The 27,854-nt window shown below is 43.8% G+C and overlaps 1 long non-coding RNA gene across 1 annotated transcript; it reads left to right on the top strand.

The window, feature by feature from the left end:
* The first annotated feature begins 136 nt into the window (after positions 1-136).
* LOC130357730 (uncharacterized) lies at positions 137-27,615 on the top strand. The gene is made up of 3 exons (XR_008889237.1): positions 137-291; positions 389-482; positions 27,461-27,615. It is a non-coding gene; the product is annotated as an uncharacterized LOC130357730 (long non-coding RNA).
* The last annotated feature ends 239 nt before the right edge of the window (positions 27,616-27,854 follow it).

Below are 27,854 nucleotides of genomic sequence, written 5' to 3'. Positions count from 1 at the left end.
TTGCCCATAGCAACCAATCAGATTGCTTCTTTCATTGTGTAGAGGCCTTGTTAAAAATGAAAAAAGCAAACTGATCGGTTGCTATGGGAAACTGAGCAAGTTTTCCTCTGGACAGGATTTTCCTGGTGCACACTGTTGCACACTGTCTGAGACATGTCTCAGACACTAAGCACAAAATAACTTGGAACAACCCGACAAAAATGATTGGTAAATGAGGGCTATTGTCTCTGGCCACATGGAATGCTGGGAGACAATAGTGAAATAAAAAGACTTGTACTACAGCACTTTCAGGTCTGGGTCCTGTACATGAAAATGGGACAAAGCGGAGCATGAAGGTAAAAGAAGCATATTACACAATAATATAACTTGGCTTTTTTGTTTGTTTTAGTTTTGTTTGCTGTAACGTTGAAAATATGAAAAAGAGACTTGGCATCATGGTCGCGTGAAATGACCAGCATAGCCTCTGAGCGGTTCGCAGTGCGGTGAGTGCATGTTATCGCTTCGTTTGTGCATTCTATTGTTACTTCAGCTTTGTTACGTGCACCCCACAGGTGTAAGATTCCTTGCCTCCTCCGCCCACATATCTCCCCAGCATTAGTGACATAGGACATTGTGCTCTCCCCTTTGTTCCTCTGTTCTATTCCACAAACCTTTTAAGTCACTTTCACATGGCAGTATTTTTGGTCAGTATTTGGCCTCTCTATTTATAAGCCAAAGATGTGTAGGTCGAAAATACACAAGAGATACAAATCTTTCCATTGTAGTTTTTCCTGTGTGTATGTTCCACCTCTTGTTTTGGATGACAACTACTGGTAAAAAATACTGACCAAAATACCGTATATACTCGAGTATAAGCCGAGTTTTTCAGCACGATTTTTCGTGCTGAAAACACCCCCCTCGGCTTATACTCGAGTGAACTCCCCCACCCGCAGTGGTCTTCAACCTGCGGACTTCCAGAGGTTTCAAAACTACAACTCCCAGCAAGCCAGGGCAGCCATCGGCTGTCCGGGCTTGCTGGGAGTTGTAGTTTTGAAACCTCCGGAGGTCCGCAGGTTGAAGACCACTGCGGCCTTCAACATCATCCAGCCCCCTCTCACCCCCTTTAGTTCTGAGTACTCACCTCCGCTCGGCGCTGGTCCGGTCCTGCAGGGCTGTCCGGTAAGGAGGTGGTCCGGTGAGGAGGTGGTCCGGGCTGCTATCTTCACCGGGGAGGCCTCTTCTAAGCGCTTCGGGCCCGGCCTCAGAATAGTCACGTTGCCTTGACAACGACGCAGATGCGTCGTTGTCTAGGCAACGGCTCTATTCCGGGCCGGAAGCGCGGAGAAGAGGCGCCCCCGGTGAAGATAGCAGCCCGGACCACCTCCTCACCGGACCACCTCCTTACCGGACAGCCCTGCAGGACCGGACCAGCGCCGAGCGGAGGTGAGTACTCAGAACTAAAGGGGGTGAGAGGGGGCTGGATGATGTTGAAGGCCGCAGTGGTCTTCAACCTGCGGACCTCCGGAGGTTTCAAAACTACAACTCCCAGCAAGCCCGGACAGCCGATGGCTGCCCGGGCTTGCTGGGAGTTGTAGTTTTGAAACCTCTGGAGGTCCGCATGTTGAAGGCCGCAGTGGTCTTCAACCTGCGGACCTCCGGAGGTTTCAAAACTACAACTCCCAGCAAGCCCGGACAGCCGATGGCTGCCCGGGCTTGCTGGGAGTTGTAGTTTTGAAACCTCTGGAGGTCCGCATGTTGAAGGCCACAGTGGTCTTCAACCTGCGGACCTCCGGAGGTTTCAAAACTACAACTCCCAGCAAGCCCGGACAGCCGATGGCTGCCCGGGCTTGCTGGGAGTTGTAGTTTTGAAACCTCTGGAGGTCCGCAGGTTGAAGACCACTGAGGGCGAATGATGAGAAGAGGATGATGAAGGGGGGTGGGGATGATGAAGGGGGGGGGTGTGGGATGATTACAAGGGGATGATGAAGGGGGGATGTGTGGGATGATAAGGGGATGTGTGGGATGATGACAAGGGGATGATGAAGGGGGGATGTGTGGGATGATGACAAGGGGATGATGAAGGGGGGATGTGTGGGATAAGGGGATGTGTGGGATGATGACAAGGGGATGATGAAGGGGGGATGTGTGGGATGATGACAAGGGGATGATGAAGGGGGGATGTGTGGGATGATAAGGGGATGTGTGGGATGATGACAAGGGGATGATGAAGGGGGGATGTGTGGGATGATGACAAGGGGATGATGAGGATGTTAATGACGGGTCTGGATGATGACAGGGGGGGATGAGGTATTTCCCACCCTAGGCTTATACTCGAGTCAATAACTTTTCCTGGGATTTTGGGTTGAAATTAGGGGTCTCGGCTTATACTCGGGTCGGCTTATACTCGAGTATATACGGTACTTCCAAATGAAAATGACCTGAGGCAAATTTTGCCCTAGCATAATATGGGAACACTTTTGTGTCTGCAATGCAGCCTCTAGTCCCAGCTTTACTGTGGTCTGATGACCCGGACAGCAGTCAGACTAGGACTTGTATTGCGCTTTTGTATAAACAATTTTAGGCTAAGTTTAAATAAAATGATTTCCAAAGAATTAGACCAATTTGAATAAGGGAACTTGACATTAGATTTTACCATATATAACACATAGCAATGCGTTACTTATGGTAAAATCGTCTTCCTTACCAAGCCTGGGGATGTTCCTGCCGTCAGCTATGGTAACGTGGGCCTGAGCTGTCAATCACACTGAGGGGGCATTATTACAATTGAACAGACAGGGTTAGCAGAGGATGGCTCCCCGCCAATGGGACTACTTACTGGACAGAAAGGGACACCTTTCAAAGTTAATAGCTTCATCGTCACTGTGGCCAGGAACCTCTCCCAGCAAATATAAGGAATTTTACCATATATAACACATTGTCATGCCTTATACATGGTAAAATCTGATTTCAGGTTCCCTTTGGCTGGGTTTACATCATGATTTCTGCCTCTGATGCACACATAAGATTTCTAAAGCTCAAATTAGCTGAAATCGCATCTGTGCATGGGCAGGCACTGGACAGATAAAGACACATTGGGGGAGATTTATCAAAGGATTTAGAATGGTTTTTCATGTCTAAATTTGTCGCACAGAAAGTCGCAGTCTAAATATGTGCGAATTTTCTGCTACTTTTGCTCTAGAGGATTTTTAGAACATGATGCATGCAAGTCTATTTTAGACAGAAATGCATTGGAAAATGCATTGGTGCTGAATTTATCAAGTGCGACTTTTGTGCGACAAGTCGCATCTGCCCAAAATACGCTAAAATGTCAGACCATGTTGGAGCAGGTCTAAATGCAGTTTAAGCTGTAGACCCTGAAGTCTGAGCACAGAATTTATCAAGGGCTGTGAGACCTTTGATAAATTAGGAGCACAATAGACAGGAGACTACCACATGCGCTGGTCTATAAGCATACCCAGAATAGACTAGATTAGGAAATGTCCCCCATTAACTTCTATGGGGCAGCAGACCTGATCATAGTCACTACAATCAGTTCATTTTCTGAGTGCATCCGACATTTGACTCGGACTGAAAATCGTGGTCAGCCACTCACTTTTGTTGACATGATTTAGACATTGATGGCTGTGTTGAGGGGACACAACATTAAACACTGTTATACAGGTTGTGCACTCACTACTTTACATTGTAGAAGAGCATCATTTCCTCAGTGTTGTCACATGAAAAGATATAATAAAATATTTACTAAATTGTGAGGGATATATTTACCGATATGAGATACTGTAAATGTCAAATGTTATAATAACAAACTTTTATCCATGCCAAAATTTTAGTTTTTACTTTTAAATACATTTGCAAAAAAAAAAAAAATCTTTGTCACAATCTTATTAGGGGATAATAAATGTAGATTTATGGGGAAAACCAATTTTTTTTCAATGTGAATCAAATAGAGAAAACAGACATTGTCGAAACATCCACAACATGCACAATGATCTAATGCTTCTCAGCAACATTTATTAAACTATCAGGTCGTTAGTGTACTTTATGATCATGAAGTGCAAGCCCGTTAGCCACGTCACGGCCACCTGTAAGTAGCCCTAACATCCCTATCATTAAAATGGCATAGCACTGAGCGGCGACCATCACCGCTGCAACACCAGTGCCACAGGTGGAACGACCCACTGGCAGAGAAGCTTCAAACCAATCCCAGGGCCATGCCTCCCCACAGACACAGCGCTGCAACAACAATGGACAGCGCACAGCACCACACCAGTGTGAACAAGGTGTGAAAGCGCACTCACCATGTGCTCCCGGTCAGAGACTGGAAGGCTGCCAGAAAGGAAGGGGCTTCTTGTTAATTAAAATGTGCCTGGGCTGAGGGGGAGGGGCAGGGTGCTGACCAAGTAAAAACATAAAAAAGAGGGGGATAGAAAACACAATGTGAATTCAAATAGAGAAAACAGAAAAAATTTTTTTTATCACAATCTCATTAGGGGGTATTAAATACAGATTTATGGGCAAAACATAATTTTTTTTTTTTCAAATTTAGGACAAGGCTCCAACATAACAAAATGTAAAAAGTTTGAAGACTTTCCTAATACATTTTTTGTGACCATGTCTGCCTCCTCCAGCATATCTAAACTGTCCCTGTAAGGTAGATCAAGGCTTCCTTCTCATCTCACCAGCAAGAGTAATCATTCAGGAGTAGTTGACACAAAGGAACTAGTTTCCCACCATTACTGGTGGCCTTCTCTGTATTGAGACATTTCTGTATATGTGACTGCATGTGAGGTCTGTGTCCCTTGCAGAATACCTTGTATCCCATCTGCGAGAGAACTGTCTTCACTCTACAGGCCCTGGTGCCATATTTCCATGGAAAATATCACCAATTCTCCAGTATCAAATGGCAATGGTGCAATGGTTATTTTGATGCCTCAGCATCAGCACTGATAGTAATATGGATAATATTAGCATGTGTAGAAACAAGACTAATGGTGACAACTCTTACTTGTCAACTCATATATAACTGGAGAATTGTGATTTTATGGCTAATACAAGCATAGTGTTTCTATCTACAACCATCTTTAAGTTAAAAATAGTGGGGGGAGTATACAGTACAACACTGAAATTACTCACAAAAAGAATGGTTATTTCCTCTTGCGTCTCCTTTCATGAGCTGTATCAAGATTTTTATCCTTTGAGTAAATAAATATTATTAAAGCTATTATGAGAATCAGATATTATGTTTATACAAACTATTTCCAGATGTCTACATTTGCTTTTGTACAGTCTATACAATAAACAACAAAACGGTATAAAGAAAAAAAATGAACAAACAGACTCCACCAGCACCTGGCAGCCATTATGCAGCGCACCTGCATTTATGAATGTGTTTGCAAACTATATAATCAATATCTAAAAAAGTATAAAGAAACTATCAAATAAATATGGGCAAAAATGTGTAAAAAAAAACAAAAACAAAAAAAATAACATTTTTCAGACTTACCTTTGCAAATAACCATTTTCAGAGATCTAACACAAAGCTTCCGAGCCCCAGTGCAAAATCTGTAACATGACTCCCCTACCTCCCATGGGCCAATTTTTTACTGCTTTATTTTTACACGGCCCTAATGCCCCCCTCAAGCATCAGGCTATTTGTTACTTTTACTGTACATCCCCTATGGCTATGTTTCTTTCCTTTCTTAAATCCAGCTCTGCTGCATACTATAATTCAGAAAGAAAGGTAATAAAAGGAGTTTTTTTTTCCACAAATGACTTTCTGTACTTGCTTATTTTTAGTAAACCCAAAAAGGTGAATGGAGCAAACGCACTGACTGCCCTGAATACAATCCTTTGGCTGACCATCTCATTCACATAGCTTTATGCTATCCAAAAAGAAGGGGGCAACATGACCAATAACTGTGTTCTCTGGACTCTGAATCCTGGATTGTTTTCCTTTCCACATTTGAGTGGTATTAAGAGTTTTCCCTTCTCATTTTACCATTTCTAATTCACCTTCCATAGCTGCGTTATCTCCCTAATTCCAGAAATATAGACCAAAATATATTTCATTAGATTTACAAAACTGCTTAATAAATGTTCCTTCTTAATCTCATCCAAACAAGGGGGCAGCATTAATCTCATATGAGACCCTGACCTGCTTCATGGGGTACATTGGTGCATGCATGTACAGTATAAGCATTGCAAGTGTCTGTAATGGGAATTTATCCACTTACTTCCTTTACATCTGGCATTTGGCATAACCTTTAGTAAGTATCAGAAAGCATGGTATTAACTCTTGCCTTTCCCATCCTAACCCAGTGGTATAAAGCACCTACAGAATTCTTTTTTCAAAAAATAAAGGCACACAAAATGCACACATTTAAACATTTAAAGGACTTTAATAGTTTTTTTTTTTTTTTTTGAGATTGGGTTATATACACAGTGAAACCTCTTTTAGATGACCACCCAAAATTGCATTGGTGTAATACCAGTAGGGTGACCTTTTCAAACATATTTACCACTATTGATTATGTATGGTGACATTGCATTGTGAAAAGCCAAAAAGGGGTATGGTCTTCAGCAAATGGGTGTGGTCTGTCCAAAAGGGTTGTTTACTATTAAGTTCACAGAAAATCATGTGAATTAATGGCTGGAAATTTCCACCTAGAAAAAGCGGGTCAGAAAATGTTCCCGACTTGAAAATCTGTTAATCCCCATAGTAAATAGAGAGAAATCCTGCAAGTCAGAAATATTTAACACTAGTAAGAACCCAACACTCTTAGTAAATGAAGGCCTATATCTATTTAATCTTTGCACCATTGCACTATGGAATGGTTAGACTAGGCTTGAGAAGCCTATTGCACTGTGTGCAGCTCCACAAGTCAATTTAAGGTGTCAGATGCACCTGAAGGTCAGACTCAGGCATACTAAAGTATAAATGGAGGCTTACAGGAAAAAAAGAAAGTATATTCCAAGCACCACTTTTTCCAGTGTTTCACTCTCTTGGAAACTAACTTAGTATATATGCAAAGCCAGAGATCTCTCTAAAAGGAAATAATACCCATAAACGGCCTACAAGTTTTAACACACGTCTTCATAAACACACGTCTCAACACATGTCTTCTAAAGGAGAAACATTACCCCTTTAGGAAACAAAATGACTCCTAGTTTAAGATCCTAGTCTGTTGAATCACGCCACCAAAATTGTTTTGCTTGGGCTGGTGATTCCACCATTGAGCTCTCGGCTGTCAGTGCAATGTGGCACACATATTAGCAAAGCATAAGGGAATGGCGCTGGAATGAAGAGAAATATGAAACATTGATCATCACATAGTTCTTGCTGTGTTTTGTCAATATTTTCTGCTTTCTGTATCTTGTTACATTTTCTCACATGGGCCTGATAATGTCCATTGTATTTGACTTGGCTTCACTTTTTACGCGAAATTATTATTCTCATATATGTTTTAACCCCTTAACGACCACGGACGTAACTGTACGTCCTGGTTTGGCAGGACTTCCCGCACCAGGACGTACATTTACGTCCTGTGTATGACCGCGAGCATTGGAACGGCGATCGCGTCATACACGGCAAGTTCCGGCTGCTAGTAGCAATCTCGCGAATGTCCGCCATTAACCCCTCAGATGCCGTTATCAATACAGATCACGGCATCTGCGGCAGTGAGGTACTTTGAATGAATGATCAGATCTCTCGTAGCGCTGCCACGGCGATCCGATCATCCAGCATGGCGGCCGGAGGTCCCCTCACCTGGCTCCAGCTGTCTCGCGGGGTCTTCTGTTCTGGTCTGAGATCGAGCAGACCAGAGCAGAAGATCACCGATAATACTGATCAGTGCTATGTCCTATACATAGCACTGAACAGTATTAGCAATCAAAGGATTGCTATCGATAGTCCCCTATGGGGACATAAAAAGTGTTAATAAAAAGTTTAAAAATGTAAAAATAAAAAGTAAAAAAAAGGGAAAAATCCCCACCCCCCAATAAAAATGAAAATTGTCCATTTTTCCCATTTTACCCCCAAAAAGCATGAAACTTTTTTTTATAAACATATTTGGTATCGCCGTATGCGTAAATGTCCGTACTATCAAAATATAATGTTAATTATCCCGTACGGTGAATGGCGTAAACATAAAAAATGTAAAAAGTCCAAAAATGCATCTTATTTGTCACAATGTATATATGCAAATGTGGTATCGATAAAAAGTCAAGATGACAGCGCAAAAAATTAGCCCTCATACCGCCCTATATATGGAAAAATGAAAAAGTTATAGGTGGTCAAAATAGGGCGATTTTAGATTACTGATTTTGTACAAAAAGTTTTATATTTTTTTTAAGCGGTATAAAAATATAAAAGTATCTAGCCAAGGGTATCATTTTAATCGTATTGACCCACAGAATAAAGAACACATGTCATTTTTAAAGTGTATAGTGTGAAAACAAAACCCTCCCAAATGCGCAAAATTGAGGTTTTCATTTAAATTTCCTCCCTAAAAAATGTTTTTTTGGGGTTCACCATACATTTTATGGTAAAATGAGAGTTTTCATTACAAATTACAATTGGTCACGCAAAAAACAAGCCCTTATATGGGTCTGTAGATGGAATTATAAATTAGTTATGGACTTTAGAAGGCGAGGAGGAAAAAACGAAAACGCAAAAATAAAATTGGTCTGGTCCTTAAAGGGGACTCCGTCCCTAGACATCTTATCCCCTATCCAAAGGATAGGGGATAAGATGTCAGATCGCCGCGGTCCCGCTGCTGGGGACCCCCGGGCTTGCCGCTGCAGCACCCCGCTGTCATTACTGCACAGAGCGAGTTCGCTCTGCACGTAATGACGGGCAGTACAGGGGCCGGAGCATTGTTACATCATGGCTCCGCCCCTCGTGATGTCACGGCCCGCCCCCTCAATACGAGTCTATGGGAGGGGGCGTGGTGGTCATCACGCCCCTGCCATAGACTTGTATTAACCCTTTAACGACGCAAGACGTATATTTACGTCCTGCGCCGGCTCCCGTGATATGAAGCGGGGTCGCGCTGTGATCAGCATAGGAGATCAGTGTGTGCAGTGTTATAGGTCCCTATGGGACCTATAACACTGCAAAAAAAAAGTAAAAAAAAAGTGTTAATAAAGGTCATTTAACCCCTTCCCTAATAAAAGTTTGAATCACCCCCCTTTTCCCATAAAAAAAATAAAACAGTGTAAATAAAAATAAAAATAAACATATGTGGTATCGCCGCGTGCATAAATGTCCAAACTATAAAAATATATTGTTAATTAAACCGCACAGTCAATGGCGTACGCGCAAAAAAATTCCAAAGTCCAAAAAAGCGTATTTTGGTCACTTTTTATACCATTAAAAAATTAATAAAAAGTTATCAAAATGTCCGATCAAAACAAAAATCATATCAATAAAAACTTCAGATCACGGCGCAAAAAATGAGTCCTCATACCGCCCTGTATGTGGAAAAATAAAAAAGTTATAGTGGTCAGAAGAGGACATTTTTAAAAGTATAAATTTTCCTGCATGTAGTTATGATTTTTTCCGATAAAATCAAACCTATATAAGTAGGGTATCATTTTAACTGTATGGATCTACAGAATAATGATAAGGTGTCATTTTTACCGAAATATGCACTGCGTAGAAACGGAAGCCCCCAAAATTTACAAAATGGCGTTTTTTCTTCGATTTTGTCGCACAATGATTTTTTTTTTCCGTTTCGTCGTGAATTTTTGGGTAAAATGACTGATGTCACTGCAAAATAGAATTGGTGATGCAAAAAATAAGCCATAATATGGATTTTTAGGGGGAAAATTGAAAGGGATATGATTTTTAAAAGGTAAGGAGGAAAAAACGAAAGTGCAAAAACGGAAAAACCCTGAGTCCTTAAGGGGTTAAGGGGGCAGGCCGTGATGTCACGAGGGACGGAGCCATGACATCACTCTGCTCCGTCCCCTGTATCACCCGTCATTACGCACAGAGCAAACTCGCTCTGTGCAGTAATGACAGCGGGGTGCCGCAGTGGCAATCCCGTGGGTCCCCAGCAGCGGGACCGCGGCGATCTGACATCTTATCCCCTATCCTTTGGATAGGGGATAAGTTGTCTAGGGGCGGAGTACCCCTTTAAGGTGAAAATGGTCTTGGTCCTTAAGGGGGTTAAAATTTCATATCCACTTTTCAATACACATACTAACTTAGCATCACAACAAAGAAATATATGTAGGTTCATATTGCACATTTGTAAAATAACATAACATAATGTCTTTGAGGATTATTCTGTTTCTATGGGTTTGGATACAAACTAAAATCCAAACCCTAAAAGCAAGTCATTTTAGGATAGTTGATGACTAGAATGGTTTTATGTCTGTCTTCTTGCATATATTTAGTATAAAATATAGGTAAATCCAACACATGCAGATAACAGATGTTTGTTATCCTTAGATTGTACACAAGAATTAGAGTACTTATGTATGGTATTTCAATTAACCAATTTGTTGTTTAATGTTTCTTGGGTAAGAAAATCTGATTGTAAAGTAACTAAGGTTTTGGATGGAGACTTGTTGCTTATGTTTAGTTTGGGAAGAAAATATGAGCATTTTTTGGCTTCATTCTTAAGATGAAATGTACAATTCCTATTTTCTTATTGAATGATCCTCATAAACATACCACCTACAGAGCTGTCTTCAACCTAAACTTATAATTAAAGCTCAGTTTCCTTTGTTTACCTTGGTGCATGTCACATTGTTGTTATCTACTAAACATGATAGAATACACAAGGGATGATTGATATTAATTAGAAGAAGGTGAAACAGTCTTCAAATGTCAAATGTTGTTTGCTAGATATCACTGAATGAACGAACATTCTAAGGCTGTAATTCTAGAAGAAAATGAAATGTGTTTAATTATTTGTAATGCGGAGCAGATGGAAAAACAATTCAATCTGTTAAATCAATGTCTTCAGAAAGTAAATACAAGCATTGTTCCCAAACTGATGAATGAACAGACATCACCGAAAATATTAGCTTTATGCTTAGAATTATTATACTGTGCTCTGCAAATGATAGAAGAGTCTTAATGATGGAAGATAGTAAATCATATTTCTCCCTCACACTGGTTGCTAGTGAAGATATTTTAAAAAAACATGATCCAATTGGCAGCTGGGTAAGAGGATAAAATGTATATTACTTTGTATAAGCGTTTTACCTATCTATTGCATTTTATAATGTCTTAGGTTATGGTAATCTAAATTTACTTTATTGCCTTGCCTGCAGGGAAAATATGTACCCTAAAATGCAGCTATATACAAAAAGAACCTAAATATGTAATAAACTAAGCTGACTCCAATTCTTCCTCTGGCAGTACAGTCCCGGCGGCTGTATGATGCTGCTGGCCCAGCCTTTCAGGAGGTGAATGTGCCAAGCCAATCAGCTGCCTCATCAGCCCTCATACCTTCTGGTTGGGGTAGATATAAACGGATCACTCACTAAGTGGAGTGACTCGTAAGGTTTTTACCCTTTACTAGTGTTCCTGACCCCTGTATTCCTGTATACCTGACCTACTGTGACCCATTCTCTGGGTGTGACCTGATCCTGCCTTTGCCTGCTGATTTTGTACTTCCCTACCCTACTGGTTTGACCTTTGCTCTGACTCTGGTTCTGATTTTGTACTGAGCTCCCTTCTAGGTTTAACTCTCTGTATTGTCCCTGGTTTACCCTTTCATCTGCTAATTTTTTACCTCTCCTCACTGACTTCACCAACACCCCTTGCAGTGTAGGGACCATAGCCCAGTTGAGGGCCGCCATTTAGGGTGGATGATAGATGGGGACTGTGGTTGGTACAAGATTCAGGCTTGCAACCTGGATGTGACAAAATGGTGGAAAAATACCAATGGTCTGGCCACATGGTCTGTCTCTATTATACTCACATCCTTGCTCCTTTAGTAAAATAATATTTTTTTTCCATGGCATTCGATATAACCCCCCCCAACCCCCCTTCCTTGTTCTTGTGTTTAAAACAATTTCCTTTTTAAAACACTTCCCTTCTTAACCATATATAACTGTTTACAATTTAAAGGTTTTGATGAAAGGTTCATGTCCTGCCTATCCATCTTTTCTTAACTCTTTAAAAATAGGGGGGGGTTATCAAACCTTGTGCAAAGCAACAGTAGAGCAGTTTCCCATAGCAACCAATCAGATTCCAGCTTTCATACTGAAAAAGCTAGAATCTGATTGGTTGCTAAAGGAAACCAGTCCCCTAAGAGTCAATATACTGCTCACATGGCTCTAATAGGAGAGGGGGGGCAAACATCACTTTACTTGGGGTCTCAGCACCTGGAAACTTGTTTATCATATATTCAGTCATATCACTATATGTCAAAAGTTTAAAGAAATTAAAGTTACACCCATGCTGGTTTAGCCCTTTCTATTAGCCCTTTAAAGATTAAAGAGGTACTCCACTGGAAAACATTATTTTTTATTTCATTTTTTTTAAATCAACTGGTGCCGAAAAGTTAAACAGATTTGTAAATTACTTCTAATAAAAAATCTTAATCCTTTCGGTGCTTATCAGCTGCTGTATGATCAATAGGAAGTTATTTTCTTTTTGAATTTCTTTTCTGTCTGACCACAGTGCTCTCTGTTGACACCTCTGTCCATGTCAGGAACTGTTCAGGGCAAGATAGGTTTTCTATGGGGATTTGCTCCTGCTCTGGACAGCCCCTAAAAAGGACAGAGGTGTCAGCAGAGAGCACTGTGGTCAGATAGAAAGGAAATTAAAAAAAAAGAACTTCCTGTGGATCATACAGCATCTGATAAGTACTGCTTAATCTTAATCCTTTCAGTATTTGTCAGTACTTTCATACAGCAGATGATAAGTACTGGAAGGATTAAGATTTTTTAATAGAAGTCATTTACAAATCTGTTTAACTTTCTGGCACCAGTTGATTAAAAAAAAAAAAAAACTTTTCCAGTGGAGTACCCCTTTATGTCAATTTTTATAGGCTGCCATGACATACAAGGTTTTTGTTGTAGTTGAGCAAGAAATGAATTAAAAAGGAACTGCAAATATAATAAAAGGACATAGGAGGGGAATTATCAAAACTTGTGCAGAGGAAAAGTTGACCAATTGTCCATAGCAACCAATCAGATTGCTTGTTTAATTTTTTACAGGTCTCTTTAAAAATGAAAGAAGCAATCTGATTGGTTGCTATGGGCAACTGGTCCACTTTTCTTCTGCACAGGTTTTGATAAATCTCCCTCTATATAGACTTCATCATCCTGTTGGATCAATTTGTGACTCAAAAAAGTGAAAAAAAAATGCACAATGCGGTGAAAAAACCAATCACAGCTCAGGTTTATTTCTTAATGATCTCTGGTAAAATGAAATCTGATTCTGTGATTGGTTTATGGGCAAAACATTACAGTTTTTACTTTAACAGGTCACATGTTCGGGCTTGTTCACATCTTTGAGTACATCAACAAGTCCGATCCAGAGACAAACAATGGAGCTGGATGGTTTGCTGCACAATGGACACCAACGAATCCCACTGGGTCCCATTGACTGCATGCTGTAGATATGGGATTTTCTCACAAAACTTTATATCAATCTTCTCAGCTCCTCCTGATCTATATATAACATAATGGCTGCAGATTAGACTGCATCTCCAATGTGATAGGTTACCTTTAACTATTGAAATAATGTTATGTATCCCACATGGTGGACAGTGCCAAAATTGTGAGAGTAGTCACTTATGTCCATAAAATTATATTTAAAAAAAAAGTCCTGACACAGCTATGCTGATAAATAATTTCAAACATACCTGTCATATCACTGAAAATGCTTATATATGTTACTCACTTGCAGGGGCGTACCTAGAGAATTTGGCACCCGGGACGGACCCTTTCTTTGGCACCCCCACCCCCCCACACACACACGCACACACGCAACCCCCCCCCCCCTCCTTAATTACACCCCCTTCCCCCAGGGGCGGACTGACAACACTCGGGGCCCCCGGACCAAAAAAAGGCAAGGGCCCCTCAGGGGCGTACCTAGAGCATTTGGCACCCGGGGCGGACCCTTTGTTTGGCACCCCCGCCCACCACACACACGCACCCCCATTAATTACACCCCCTCCCTCCCCCCAGGGGCGGACTGACAACACTCGGGACCCCAGGACAAAAAAAAAAGGCAAGGGCCCCTGCTAGGCTCTGCAGCTCGTCAATCTTCTGCCACGCTCCTATTCCACCCAAATCCCACACACAATAAATAAAAATTTATATATGTAAGAAACACTTTAACGTAAGTAAATTTCCATGACCAATAATACCAGTATACAAGGAGTAAATATATACCACCACACAATAACTGGATAATACCGCCATACTGTACTGAATTAAACCACTATATACAGACCAGTATACTATGAGGAATCTGTATACAATATAAGTGATTATATACAGGACCATATGGCGGTAGATATCAGCTGTACACAGGATGTGTATACCATATAAGCGATTACAGTTACATTTTGGGACTCACAATTACGTCTTTTCTGATCAGCGGAGTCCTCTTTCCTTTTCTTCTCTGTCCGGATAAGACATCTGCAGGAAAAACATGTCAGACTCTGCATATATTCAGTGCCCTCCCCTCCTCTACAATTTTCCCATCTATAGGCCCACAAACTGTAATAATGCCCTCCTTGGTGTCCTGCACAGTAAAAGGGCAGGTAGGTAGCCAGGAAACCCCCTTTTTCCCATAGGTAAATGCAGAGTTACACCCCCCCCCCTCTTTCCCATAGGTATATGCATAGGTATATGCAGAGTTACACTCCCCCCCCCTCTTTCCCATAGGTATATGCAGAGCTACCCCCCCTCTTTCCCATAGGTATATGCAGAGTTACACTATATACCTATGGGGAAGGGGGGTGTAGCTCTGCATATACATATGGGAAAGAGGGGGGGTGTAGCTCTGCATATACTTATGGGAAAGAGGGAGGGTAGCTCTGCATATACCTATGGGAAAGAGAGGGGGGGTGTAGCTCTGCATATACCTATACAGAGCTACACCCCACCCTCTATACATCTATATAATAATAAAATAATAAATCTAAAAAAAGTGGTTCTGTTTCACAGTGATCTCACCAGCAGAATAGTGAGTACTGCTCTGGAGTATAATACAAAACTCTGGGTCCTAAGGCAGTGTTTGCCAACCCAGGCGCCTACAGCTATTGCAAAACTACAACTCCCAGCATGCCAAGACAGCCAAAGGCTGTCCGGGCATGCTGGCAGTTGTAGTGTTGCAACAGCTGGAGGCTCCCTGGTTGGGAAACACTGGGTTAGGCCTTAAAGGGGTAGTCCAGTGGTGAAAAACGTATCCCCTATCCTAAGGATAGGGGATAAGTTTGAGATCGCGGGGGGTCCGACCGCTGGGGCCCCCTGCGATCTCTCTGTACGGGGGCCAGGCTCTCCGGCCAGATAGTGGGTGTCGACCTCCGCATGAAGCGGCGGCCGACACGCCCCCTCAATACATCTCTATGGTAGAGCCGGAGATTTGTGCGGAGGTCGACACGCCCCCTTCCCGTGGGCTGTCGGGGCCCCGTACAGGAGATCGCAGGGGGCCCCAGCGGTCAGACCCCCCGCGATCTCAAACTTATCCCCTATCCTTAGGATAGTGGATAAGTTGTTCACCACTGGGTTCACCACTGGACTACTACTTTAAGGCAGTGTTTGCCAACCCGGGCACCTCCAGCTGTTGCAAAACTACAACTCCCAGCATGCCTAGTCAGCCAAAGGCTCTCCGAGCATGCTGGCAGTTGTACTTTTGCAACAGCTGGAGGCTCCCTGGTTGGGAAACACTGGGTTAGGCCTTAAGGCAGTGTTTGCCAACCCAGGCGCCTCCAGCTATTGCAAAACTACAACTCCCAGCATGCCTAGACAGCCAAAGGCTCTCTGGGCATGCTGGCAGTTGTAGTGTTGCAACAGCTGGAGGCTCCCTGGTTGGGAAACACTGGGTTAGGCCTTAAGGCAATGTTCGCCAACCCGGGCGCCTCCAGCTGTTGCAAAACTACAACTCCCAGCATGCCTAGACAGCCAAAGGCTCTCCGAGCATGCTGGCAGTTGTACTTTTGCAACAACTGGAGGCTCCCTGGTTGGGAAACACTGGGTTAGGCCTTAAGGCAGTGTTTGCCAACCCAGGCACCTCCAGCTATTGCAAAAATACAACTTCCAGTATGCCTAGACAGCCAAAGGCTCTCCGGGCATGCTGGCAGTTGTAGTGTTGCAACAGCTGGAGGCTCCCTGGTTGGGAAACACTGGGTTAGGCCTTAAGGCAGTGTTTGCCAACCTGGGCGCCTCCAGCTGTTGCAAAACTACAACTGCCACCATGCCCGGAGAGCCTTTGGCTGTCCGGGCATGCTGGCAGTTGTAGTTTTGGAACAGCTGGAGGTACCCTGGTTGGGAAACACTGGCTTAGGTCCTAAGGCAGTGTTTGCCAATCTGGGTGCCTCCAGCTGTTGCAAAACTACAACTCACAGCATGCCCGGACAGCCAAAGGGGTTGAAGGGGGAGGTAGAAGGGGGCAGGCAGGTGGGGGGTTACCTATATGGTGGTGGGTGATGGGAGGGAGGCCATGCAGGTGGGGAGCTGGTTACCTGTACGGCCACAGTAGCGGGAGGCTTGGCGCTGCAACATTCTGCTGGAGGGCGCATGCTCATCTCCAGCGCGCTCCTCTCTGCTGGCACCACGTCTCACGCGTCATCACTAACGTGATGACGCTTCTCCTAGGCAGCCACAGCGGTTCTGTAGGGCCGCAGGCTGCCTGGGAGGTAAGGATAGGGGGGGGCGTGGGGGTTGGGGGTACGGCTCTGGGGGGGGGTTGTGGGCAGACACAAAGCGCGGCGGCAAAGTGTTAAAAAAAATAAAACTTTAATTTTGCGACGGCGGGTCAATCCGCCCCTGGCACCCCCTTGAGAGTGGCACCCGGGGCGGGCCGCCCCCCTGCACAACCCCCCCTAGGTATGCCACTGGGGCCCCTGATAGGCTCTGCAGCTCGTCAATCTTCTGCCACGCTCCTATTCCACCCAAATCTCACACACAATAAATTTTAATTTATATACCGTATTTATCGGCGTATAACACGCACTGGCGTATAACACGCACCCCCATTTTAACAGGGAAATTTAAGTAAAAAAAATATCCCTCATCATTCCCCCTCATCATTCCCCCTGATCATCCCCCCACCCTGTCTCATCATCCCCCCACCCTGTCTCATCATGTCCCATATCATTCCCCCTCATCCTCCCCCCACCCTGTCTCATCATCCCCCCACCCTGTCTCATCATGTCCCTCATCATTCCCCCCTCATCATCCCCCACCCTGTCTCATCATGTCCCTCATCATTCCCCCCTCATCATCCTCCCACCCTGTCTCATCATGTCCCTCATCATTCCCCCCTCATCATCCCCCCCACCCTGTCTCATCATGTCCCTCATCATTCCCCCCTCATCATCCCCCCACCCTGTCTCATCATGTCCCTCATCACCCCCCTCATCATTTCCCCCTGTCTCATCCCCCCATCATTCCCCCCCGTCATCATTTCCCCTTCTCATCATCCTCCCCATCATGTTCCTCCTATGGCATCCAGTGGTCTTCAACCTGCGCACCTCCAGATGTTGCAAAACCACAACTTCCAGCATGCCCGGACAGCCAACTGCTGTCCAGGCATGCTGGGAGTTGTAGTTTTGCAACATCTGGAGGTCCGCAGGTTGAAGACCACTCTTCCCCTTTCCTTACTTGTGTGCGCTTCGGCTGTCTTGCGGGATGTGGGGTCAGTGAAGCAGATGAGTTACCTCCTCTCTCGGCTTCTCTGTGCGGCATCAGGGATGTCACTTTTCGGCGGCGACTACAGGAAATGAAAAGTGACGTGAGTGATGCCGCACAGAGAAGCCGGCAGAGGACGTAACTCATCTGCTTCACTGACCCCGCAAGACCCTCGCCTGACCTGACCTGCCGAAGTGCAGCCAGTTAAGGAAAATAAACAAAACTATAAAAAGCAGGAAAAGGGGGGAATGATGAGGGAGGGGGGAGGTTCTCCCGCACTATACACAGGTACAGGTGGATAGTGCGGGAGACGCTGATTAAAAGGTAGGGCAGATCCGGACAAGGTAGGGCTAATTTTAATCAGCGTCTCCCGCACTATCCACCACACCAGTACCTGTGGATAGTGCGGGAGAAAACAAGTGACAGAGCGGGAAGGAGACGCCGCTGGTCACTGATTTAAATTGGCCGGGACCGTGCTGTTAATACTTAACAAACAGATGTTGCTGCAGCCGCTTTAAATCAGTGACCAGAAGATTTATCAGGGTATAACATGCAGGCAGACTTTTTGCCTTAAATTTAAGTTTTAAAAGTGCATGTTATATGCTGATAAATACGGTATGTAAGAAACACTTTAAAGTAGGTAAATTTCAATGACCAATGATACTGGTATACAAGGAGTAAATATATACCACCACACAATTACTGAATAATACCGCCATACTGTACTGAATAAAACCACTATACACAGACCAGTATACTATAAAGAATCTGAATACAATATAAGTGATTATATACAGGACCATATGGCGGTAGATATCAGCGATACACAGGATGTGTACACCATATAAGCGATTACAGTTACATTTTGGGACTCACAATTACGTGTTTTCTGATCAGTGGCGTCCTCTTTCCTTTTCTTCTCCGTCTGGATAAGACCGCCATGTGGATCTCTTAACATCTGCAGGAAAAACATGTCAGACTCTGCATATATTCAGTGCCCTCCTCTACACAATCTTTCCATCTATATGCCCACAAACTGTAATAATGCCCTCCTTGGTGTCCTGCACAGTAAAAGGGCAGGTAGGTAGGTAGCCAGGTAACCCCCTCTTTCTCATAGGTATATGCAGAGTTACACCCCCCCCTCTTTCCCATAGGTATATGCAGAGTTACACCCCCCTCTTTCCCATAGGTATATTCAGAGCTACACCCCCCCCTTCCCCATAGGTATATGCAGAGCTACACCCCCCCCCTCTTCCCCATAGGTATATGCAGAGCTATACCCCCCTCTCCATCCCTTTCCCATAGGTATATACAGAGCACCCCCCCTCTCCCTCCCTTTCCCATTGGTATATACAGTGCACCAACCTCTCCCTCCATTTACCATAGGTATATACAGAGCACCCCCCTCTCCCTCCATTTACCATAGGTATATACAGAGCACCCCCCTCTCCCTCCATTTACCATAGGTATATACAGAGCACCCCCCCCTCTCCCTCCATTTACCATAGGTATATACAGAGCACCCCCCCTCTCCTTCCCTTTCCCATAGGTATATGCAGAGCACCCCCCCTCTCCCTCCATTTACCATAGGAATATACAGAGCACCCCCCTCTCCCTACCTTTCCCATAGGTATATACAGAGCTCCCCCCTCTCCCTCCCTTTCCCATAGGTATATACAGAGCACTCCCCCTCCCTCCCTTTCCCATAGGTATATACAGAGCTCCCCCCTCTCTCCCTCCCTTTCCCATAGGTATATAAAGAGCACCCCCCTCTCCCTCCCTTTCCCATAGGTATATACAGAGCACCCCCCTCTCCCTCCCTTTCCCATAGGTATATACAGAGCACCCCCCTCTCTCCCTCCCTTTCCCATAGGTATGTGCAGAGCACCCCCCCTCTCTCTCCCTTTCCCATAGGTATATACAGAGCACCCCCCTCTCCCTCCCTTTCCCATAGGTATATGCAGAGCACCGCCCCCCCTCTCCCTCCCTTTCCCATAGATATATACAGAGAACCCCCCCTCTCCCTCCCTTTCCCATAGGTATATACAGAGCACCCCCCCCACTCCCTCCCTTTCCCATAGGTATATACAGAGCACCCCCCTCTCCCTCACTTTTCCATTTGTATATACAGAGAACCCCCCCCACTCCATCCCTTTCCCATAGGTATATACAGAGCACCCCCCCCCACTCCCTCCCTTTCCCATAGGTATATACAGAGCACCCCCCTCTCCCTCACTTTTCCATTTGTATATACAGAGAACCCCCCCCACTCCATCCCTTTCCCATAGGTATATACAGAGCACCCCCCCACTCCCTCCCTTTCCCATAGGTATATACAGAGCACCCCACCCCCTCTCCCTCCCTTCCCCATAGGTATATACAGAGCACCCCCCACTCCCTCCCTTTCCTATAGATATATACAGAGCACCCCCCTTCCCCATAGGTATAGGAAGGGTTGATAAAATAAAAAATGATGCTCACCTGATATCACACGCAGCGATCTCCTCAGCTGCAGGGCCCGCGTCTTCTCCCCTCCACAGTACAGGCGCCGGATGAGTGACGTCACTGGCGCCTGTTCTGTGTGCTGCGTGGGGGCGGAGGTCACGTCTCCTCTGTGTGAGCTTCAGATGCGGCTCACACAGAGTAGACACCTTCTCCTGTATGTGCGTGTATCGCGCATACAGGAGAATGTAGCAATGTCTGCTGGGAATCTGGGGAGTGTCCCAGATCCTCAGTAGTCGCGGCGGCGGGTCCGCCCCTGGCACCCCCCTTGAGAGTGGCACCCGGGGCGGGCCGCCCCCCCCTTTGGTACGCCACTGCTCACTAGGTCATGCACATAGATTAGGTACTTTACATGTCTTTTTATGTGTATAGCTTTTGTATTTAGCTCACAAATCCTTCTGTAGTAGAAGGTTGCAGCAGCACTCTTGGTCAAAAAAATTGAGGCTCTTACCGCACTTTTTGATCAAAACGTGTCCCCCATCTACAACGCGGAGGTGTCCTCACATCGGATGAGACCCTTACACGCTCACTCTACTCAACTCTGGTGCCCACATAGCCACTGATTGAGGGACATGCAGGATCCATATCCTAAAAACTATCTAAATTGAAAAAAAAAACTACCTAAAATTACTAAAAAGGCCCCAAAACATGTGAGGAAGGCCTAAAACACCATTTATCAATTCCCTGAATCAGAATTCACAAAATGTTGATTTGCTTGAAGTTCTATATTCACACAAATAATTTGAAAAACAGCTATGTTTACACCAGCAACTTGTTTTTGAGGCTTTTTGGCAGAGCTTATAATATTTTCATGTTCACCATACAATAAACAACAGTGCTACTGCCAAAAGGGGATATTCAAATATTTGACAGTGGGGAGAAGTTAATTTACATGAAACTGTTGGACCAGTTTTATTAAAACCATGAATAAAAAAAATCAAACTGCAGAAATGATGGAATGGTGTGATCTAAGGAAATAATAACATATAATAATCATATAAAATTGAGATTAACATTAGAGATGAGTGAAGTTACAGTGATTAGATTTGTCACAAACTTCTCGGCTCGGCAGTTGCTGACTTTAGCCTGCTAGTGGTGGGCTGGAGAAGGTGGATACAGTCCTAGGAGACTCTCACCTGTATCCATGGCTCCGCCCCTTGTGACATCACGGCCCGTCTCCTTAATGCAAGTCTATGGCAGGGGGCGTGACGACTGCCACGCCCCCTCCCATAGACTTGTATTGAAAGGGGCGGGCCGTGACATCACGAGGGGCGGAGCCGTGATGTAACGATGCTCCGCCCCCTGTATTGCCCGTCATTACATGCAGAGTGAACTCGCTCTGTGCTGTAATGATAGCGGGGTGCCGCAGCGGGGATCCCGTGGGTCCCCAGCAGCGGGACCGCAGCGATCTGACATCTTATCCCCTATCCTTTGGATAGGGGATAAGATGTCTAGGGGCGGAGTACCCCTTTAAGGACGCAGGGTTTTTCCATTTTGCATTTTAATTTTTTCCTCATCACCTTCTAAAAATCATAACGCTTTCAATTTTGCGCATAAAATTCCATATGATGGCTTATTTTTTGCGCCACCACTTTGCAGTGACATTAGTCATTTTACAAAAAAATCCACGGCGAAACGGAAAAAAATATTCATTTTGTGACAAAATTGAAGTTCCATTCTGTTTCTACGCAGTGCATTTTTCGGTAAAAATAATACCTTATCTTTATTCTGTAGGTACATACAGTTAAAATGATACCCTACTTATATAGGTTGGATATTGTTGTACTTCGGAAAAAAATCATAACTACATGCAGGAAAATTTATACGTGAAAAATTCTCATCTTCTAACCCCTATAACTTATTTATTTTTCCGCGTAAGGGCCGGTGTGAGGACTCCTTTTTTGCGCTTGTGTTCTTCCGTTTTTATCGGTACCATTTTTGTATTGATCAGACTTTTTGATTGCTTTTTATCAATTTTTTCATGATATAAAAAGTGACCAAAAATACGCTATTTTGGACTTTGGAATTTTTTGGCGCGTACGCCATTGATCGTGCAGTTTAATTAACAATATATTTTCATAGTTCAGAAATTTACGCACGCGGCGATACCACATATGTTTATTTTTATTTACAGTTTTTTTTTTATGGGAAAAGGGTGGTGATTCAAACTTTTTTTTTAGCAAAGGGGTTAAAGGGGTACAGGGAAGGGGTTAAAGGGGTACTCCGGTGAAAAACATTTTTTTTTTTTAAATCAACTGGTGCCAAACAGATTTGTAAATTGCTTCTATTAAAAAATCTTAATCCTTCCTGTACTTATTAGCTGCTGAATACTACAGCGGAAATTCTTTTCTTTTTGAAACACAGAACTGTCTGCTGACATCATGACCACAGTGCTCTCTGCTGACATCTCTGTCCATTTTATGAACTGTCCAGAACAGCATATGTTTTCTATGGGGATTTCCTTTTACCCTGGACAGTTCCTAAAAATGGACAGAGATGTCAGCAGAGAGCACTGTGCTCGTGATTCAGCAGACAGCTCTGTGTTTCAAACAGAAAATAATTTCCACTGTAGTATTCAGCAGCTAATAAGTACAGGAAGGATTGAGATTTTCTAATAGAAGTAATTTACAAATCTGTTTAACTTTCTGGCACCAGTTGATTTAAAAAAAAAAAAACGATTTTCACCGGAGTACCCCTTTAAATGACCTTTGTTAACTTTTTTTTTTCACTTTTTTTTTGCAGTGTTATAGCTCCCATGCGGAGCTATAACACTACACACACTGATCTTTTACCCTGATCCCTGCAAAGCCATAGCTTTGCATGGATAAGCGAGATAGGGGCTCGATTGCTCAAGCCTGTAGCTCAGGCTTGGAGCAATCAAACGCCGATCGGACGCAATGGAGCAAGGTAAGGGGGTCTCCCACGCGTCCTAGCTGCCCGGAAATCACGATTTTATCGCAATAGTCCCGATCAGCCCTACTGAGCTGCCGGGAAGCATTTACTTTCATTTTTAGATGCGGTGATCAACTTTGATCGCCGTGTCTGAAGGGTTAATAGCGCGCGGCACAACGATCGGTGCAACACACTATTAGCCCAGGGTCCCAGCTATCGTTAGCAGCCGGGACCGACCCGGTGTGATGCGGGGTCACGGTGTGACCCCATTTTAAACACCGGGACCGGGCGAGGGGCGTACAGGTTACGTTTTTGTTTTTTCCTCCTCGCCTTCAAAAAATCATTACTCTTTTATATTTTCATCCACAGACTAGTATGAGGGCTTGTTTTTTGTGCGCCCAGTTGTTCGTTGTAATGCCATCACTCACTTTACCATAAAATGTATGGTACAACCAAAAAAATACTATTTGTGTGGAGAAATTAAAAAGAAAACAGCAATTTTGAAAGTTTTGGAAGATTTAGCATTCACGCCGTACAATTTATGGTAAAAAGGACGTGTGTTCTTTATTCTTTGGGTCAATACGATTAAAATGATACCCATGATAACATACTTTTCTATTACTGTTAACTTTTTGACTAAATTAGTACGTTTAAAATCCCCCTATTTTGAACACCTATAATTTTTTTATTTTTCCATATAAGCGACGGTATCAGGGCTCTTTTTTGCACCGTGATCTGTACTTTTTATTGATACCATATTTGCTTATATAAAACTTTTAATGAATTTTTTATCATTTTCATTTGGAATAAAATGTTATAAAAAGCAGCTATTTCTGATTTTTTTTTTTACGTTCACGCCGTTCACCGTACGGTATCATTAACATTTTATTTTAATAGTTTGGATATTTGCGCACGCATCAATACCAAATATGTATATAAAATATATTTTTTACACTTTTTGGGGGTGAACTAGGGAAAATGGGACAACTTATGTTTTTATTGGGGGACGGGGTTTTTCACATTTTTTGTAACTCATTTTTTGTACTTTTATTTTTACACTTTAATAGTCCCCATACACTGATCAGTGTTATCGGCTATCTTCTGCTCTGGTCTGCTCGATCGCAGGAGACCCGTGGAAGGCAGCGGAGGCAGGTGAGGGGACCTCCATCTGCCGTTCTGGATGATCGCCGCGGCAGTGCTGCAGGCGATCCGATTATCCATTTTAGTGACCACGATGCTGCATTGATCACGGCATCTGAGGGGTTAATGGTGGACATCCGCGCCATCGCAAATGTCCGCCGTTACCGGCGGGTCCCTGGCTGCTGTCAGCAGCCAGGACCTGCCGCGCATGACCCGAGCATCGCTCCGATGCTCGCAGTTATGCATAGGACGTGAATGTACGTCCTGGTGCATTAAGTACCAGCTCACCAGGACGTACATTTAAGTCTGGCGTTGTTAAGGGGTTAAACAATTCAAAGAGTTCATGACTAAAAGGCAACTACATTGAAACGTTGGGATAAAGTAGCTGAGGCAATTTTTTTACATTGGGTTAAGTGAACATGTACAGTAATATTATAGAACTGGTCTAGTATTATGTGTGCTCAACTCACATAATACTAGACACAACAATAAATGAACAACAATGAACACCAACAATAAATATTCCAAAAGGTGCCGTCATCACGTCGCTACGCACGCCGCTCCTATTGGATGACTGGAAGGCGTGCTCAGTGACGTGATGACGATGATGAAGAGCGATGGCGATGCAGGGGCTCCCGAAGAGGACGTCCGGAGCTACTGGGACATGTAAGTGATCATCACCGGAACACACGGGGCACCGTAAACAGCTATCCGGTGGCAGCTCAAGCAGTCTGCGCTGCCGGATAGCCGTTTATGCGATGGCCCCCACATATAAAAGCATCGTATGTTGATGCTGCCTTCAACATACAATGGCCTCTGAGAGGCCATTGTATGTTGAATTAATCGTATGTCGGGGCCATCGTAGGTCGGGGGGTCACTATATATATATAGATTACTTTGTTTTCCTAAATCCACAAAGATGAACATACAACTGTTCAAAATACAGTATTTTGGCATGCTTAAGCATTTACAGCATTATTGTTGTTAAAATGAACTTTTGATATTTTGCTCAGATGTACCAGGTTTTGCTTTCTTGTCCCTTTAAAGTAAAAGGAAGATTTTATAAGCCTGGCAACCACCATCAGCTTCAGGAAGGGTACGGCTTACTTCTCTACCCTAACAGTTATCCAGCTGACAGATTACCTTTAAATGTGTCTTTACTGGAACTAAAGGGCCTAGGTCAACTCCTGAAAACAACCACATAGCATTGTCCCTCTACCAAACCATACAGAGAGCACAGTGCAGTCTCGCAGGCAATGTTCTCCTGCCATTCACCAAACCCAGACTTTTTCATCAGGCTACCCGGTAGTGAAGCATGATTCTTCACTCCACAAAACATGCTTCCACTGCTTTAGAATCCGGTGGTGGCTTGCTTTACACAGCCTCATCCCATGCTTGGCAGCATGCTTGGAGATGTAAGACTTGCATGCAGCTGTTCAACTACGGACACTCATGCCATGAAATACCTGGCACACATTTTTGTGATTTTAATGCCAGGTGAGGTTTGGAATTCTGCAATTATTTAGTAGAGTGTTGGTGACTTATATGCACTATGCACTTCAGCACACAGTGACCCAGCTCTGTAACTCTACATGATCTCCACTGTGGTTCTTAAATGCTTCCACTTTTCATCAATAACACTTATAGTTTATCATGAAGGACCTAAAATAGAAGAAATTTCGTTAACTGACTTGTGCAGAGGTGGCATCCTATTACATAAACACCCTGGAATTCATTAGGAGAGCTTAATGAATTCCAGGGTGGTTCTGTAAGGCTGGGTTCACATATGTGCGGCATCCGGCAAAGTTTTCCTCCAGCGTGCACCGGAGGTAAACTGATGCTAGAACTGATCCCATTCATTTAAATAGGACAGTACACAATCGTCCAGCATCTCAATTTTGACACCGGATGGTTGGACACGCAGGAGAGTACCAGACAGGGGAACGCAGCTTACCAGAAACAATGGACGCAGGTTGCTATACAACTGATGACAAGTTGTCATCAGTTGTGGCATCATTTACGTCAAGATTTAGACAGAATTCACCTATGTCAGATGCCGGACATATGTGAACCCAGCCTAATAGGATGCCACCTCTACCACAAGTTAGTTCATGTAATGTATTAATTACAGTGACCAATTCTTTCACAAATGTGCGTAAAGGCAGACTGCATTGGTAGATGCTTAAAGGGGTACTCCGCCCCTAGACATTTTATCCCCTATCCAAAGGATAGGGGATAAGATGTCAGATCGCCGCGGTCCCGCTGCTGGGGACCCCCAGGATTGCCGCTGCGGCACCCCACTGTCATTACTGCACAGAGCGAGTTCGCTCTGCACGTAATGACGGGCAGTACAGTGGTCGGAGCATCGTTACGTCACGGCTCCGCCCCTCATGATGTCACGGCCTGCCCCCTTCAATACGAGTCTATGGGAGGGGGCCCCTTTCATAGACTTGTATTAAGGGGTGGGCTGTGATGTCACGAGGGGCGGAGCCATGACGGAGCCATGACGTCACGCTGCTCCATCCCCTGTATTGCCCGTCATTGCGCACAGAGCGAACTCGCTCTGTGCTGTAATGACAGCGGGGTGCCGCAGCGGGGATCCCCAGCAGCGGGACTGCGGCGATCGGACATCTTATCCCCTATCCTTTGGATAGGGGATAAGATGTCTAGGGGCGGAGTACCCCTTTAATGTAATATACCAGTGCCAATGGGACTCAATTCATTTCAATGAATAAGAGGCGGGCCCAATACATTTGTCAATATAGTATGGAGAGAGAGAGACAGACAGAAATAGAGAAAGAGAGAGAGAGAGCTGTTGCAGCAAAACAAACATATGGAACTGGGTAGTTATATTATGAGACTGTTACAATGTTTTCATGTAAGCATTTGTATGTTATGTTTCTTTTATTTTTACTTGACACTGCTATAATGTAAACTATGGCATATGCTTTCTATCAATGACTGGAGTTTATGTTGATGCAAATATTACATTGAAATAAAATGTGTTACATTTTCTGGTTATGCTAGGAATAAAGTGTATGTTTTTAGAACTTGAAGATAATACATTGTTTGGTTATTTCCATTTGTTGTCCTACAGAGGGTGCTCTCATCATACAAGAATCCAAAATGACAGAGAACAAATAGGTCATGCTTAGAAGAAGAATATGCTTGCTACAGTACTGTATATTCCAATTTTACTCCTTTATTTCCTATTGAAGCTCCTATTTTCTCTTATTTTATTTATCTGGCAAATTTCTACACATGCATTTAAATGGAAATGTTCAGTGAATACATTATTTGTTTGCATTAAAAAAACAATCAAATGTTTTATATGAATTACTAAATATTAGAAATAAACATAGCAGTTATCTGACATACAGTATGATTCAGATTATTTCTCTCTCTGAAACATTACTGTAAAAATGAATAAACTAAATGTTTTTTTATACAGGGATTTCCTAGAAGTGCAGAAGCATTTCCCAATTTTATTG

This window comes from Hyla sarda, chromosome 2 (assembly GCF_029499605.1).
Source record: "Hyla sarda isolate aHylSar1 chromosome 2, aHylSar1.hap1, whole genome shotgun sequence".
Taxonomy (NCBI): domain Eukaryota; kingdom Metazoa; phylum Chordata; class Amphibia; order Anura; family Hylidae; genus Hyla; species Hyla sarda.
The sequence above is the reverse complement of the archived record's forward strand: the minus strand, read 5'-3'. Positions and strand labels throughout refer to the sequence as shown.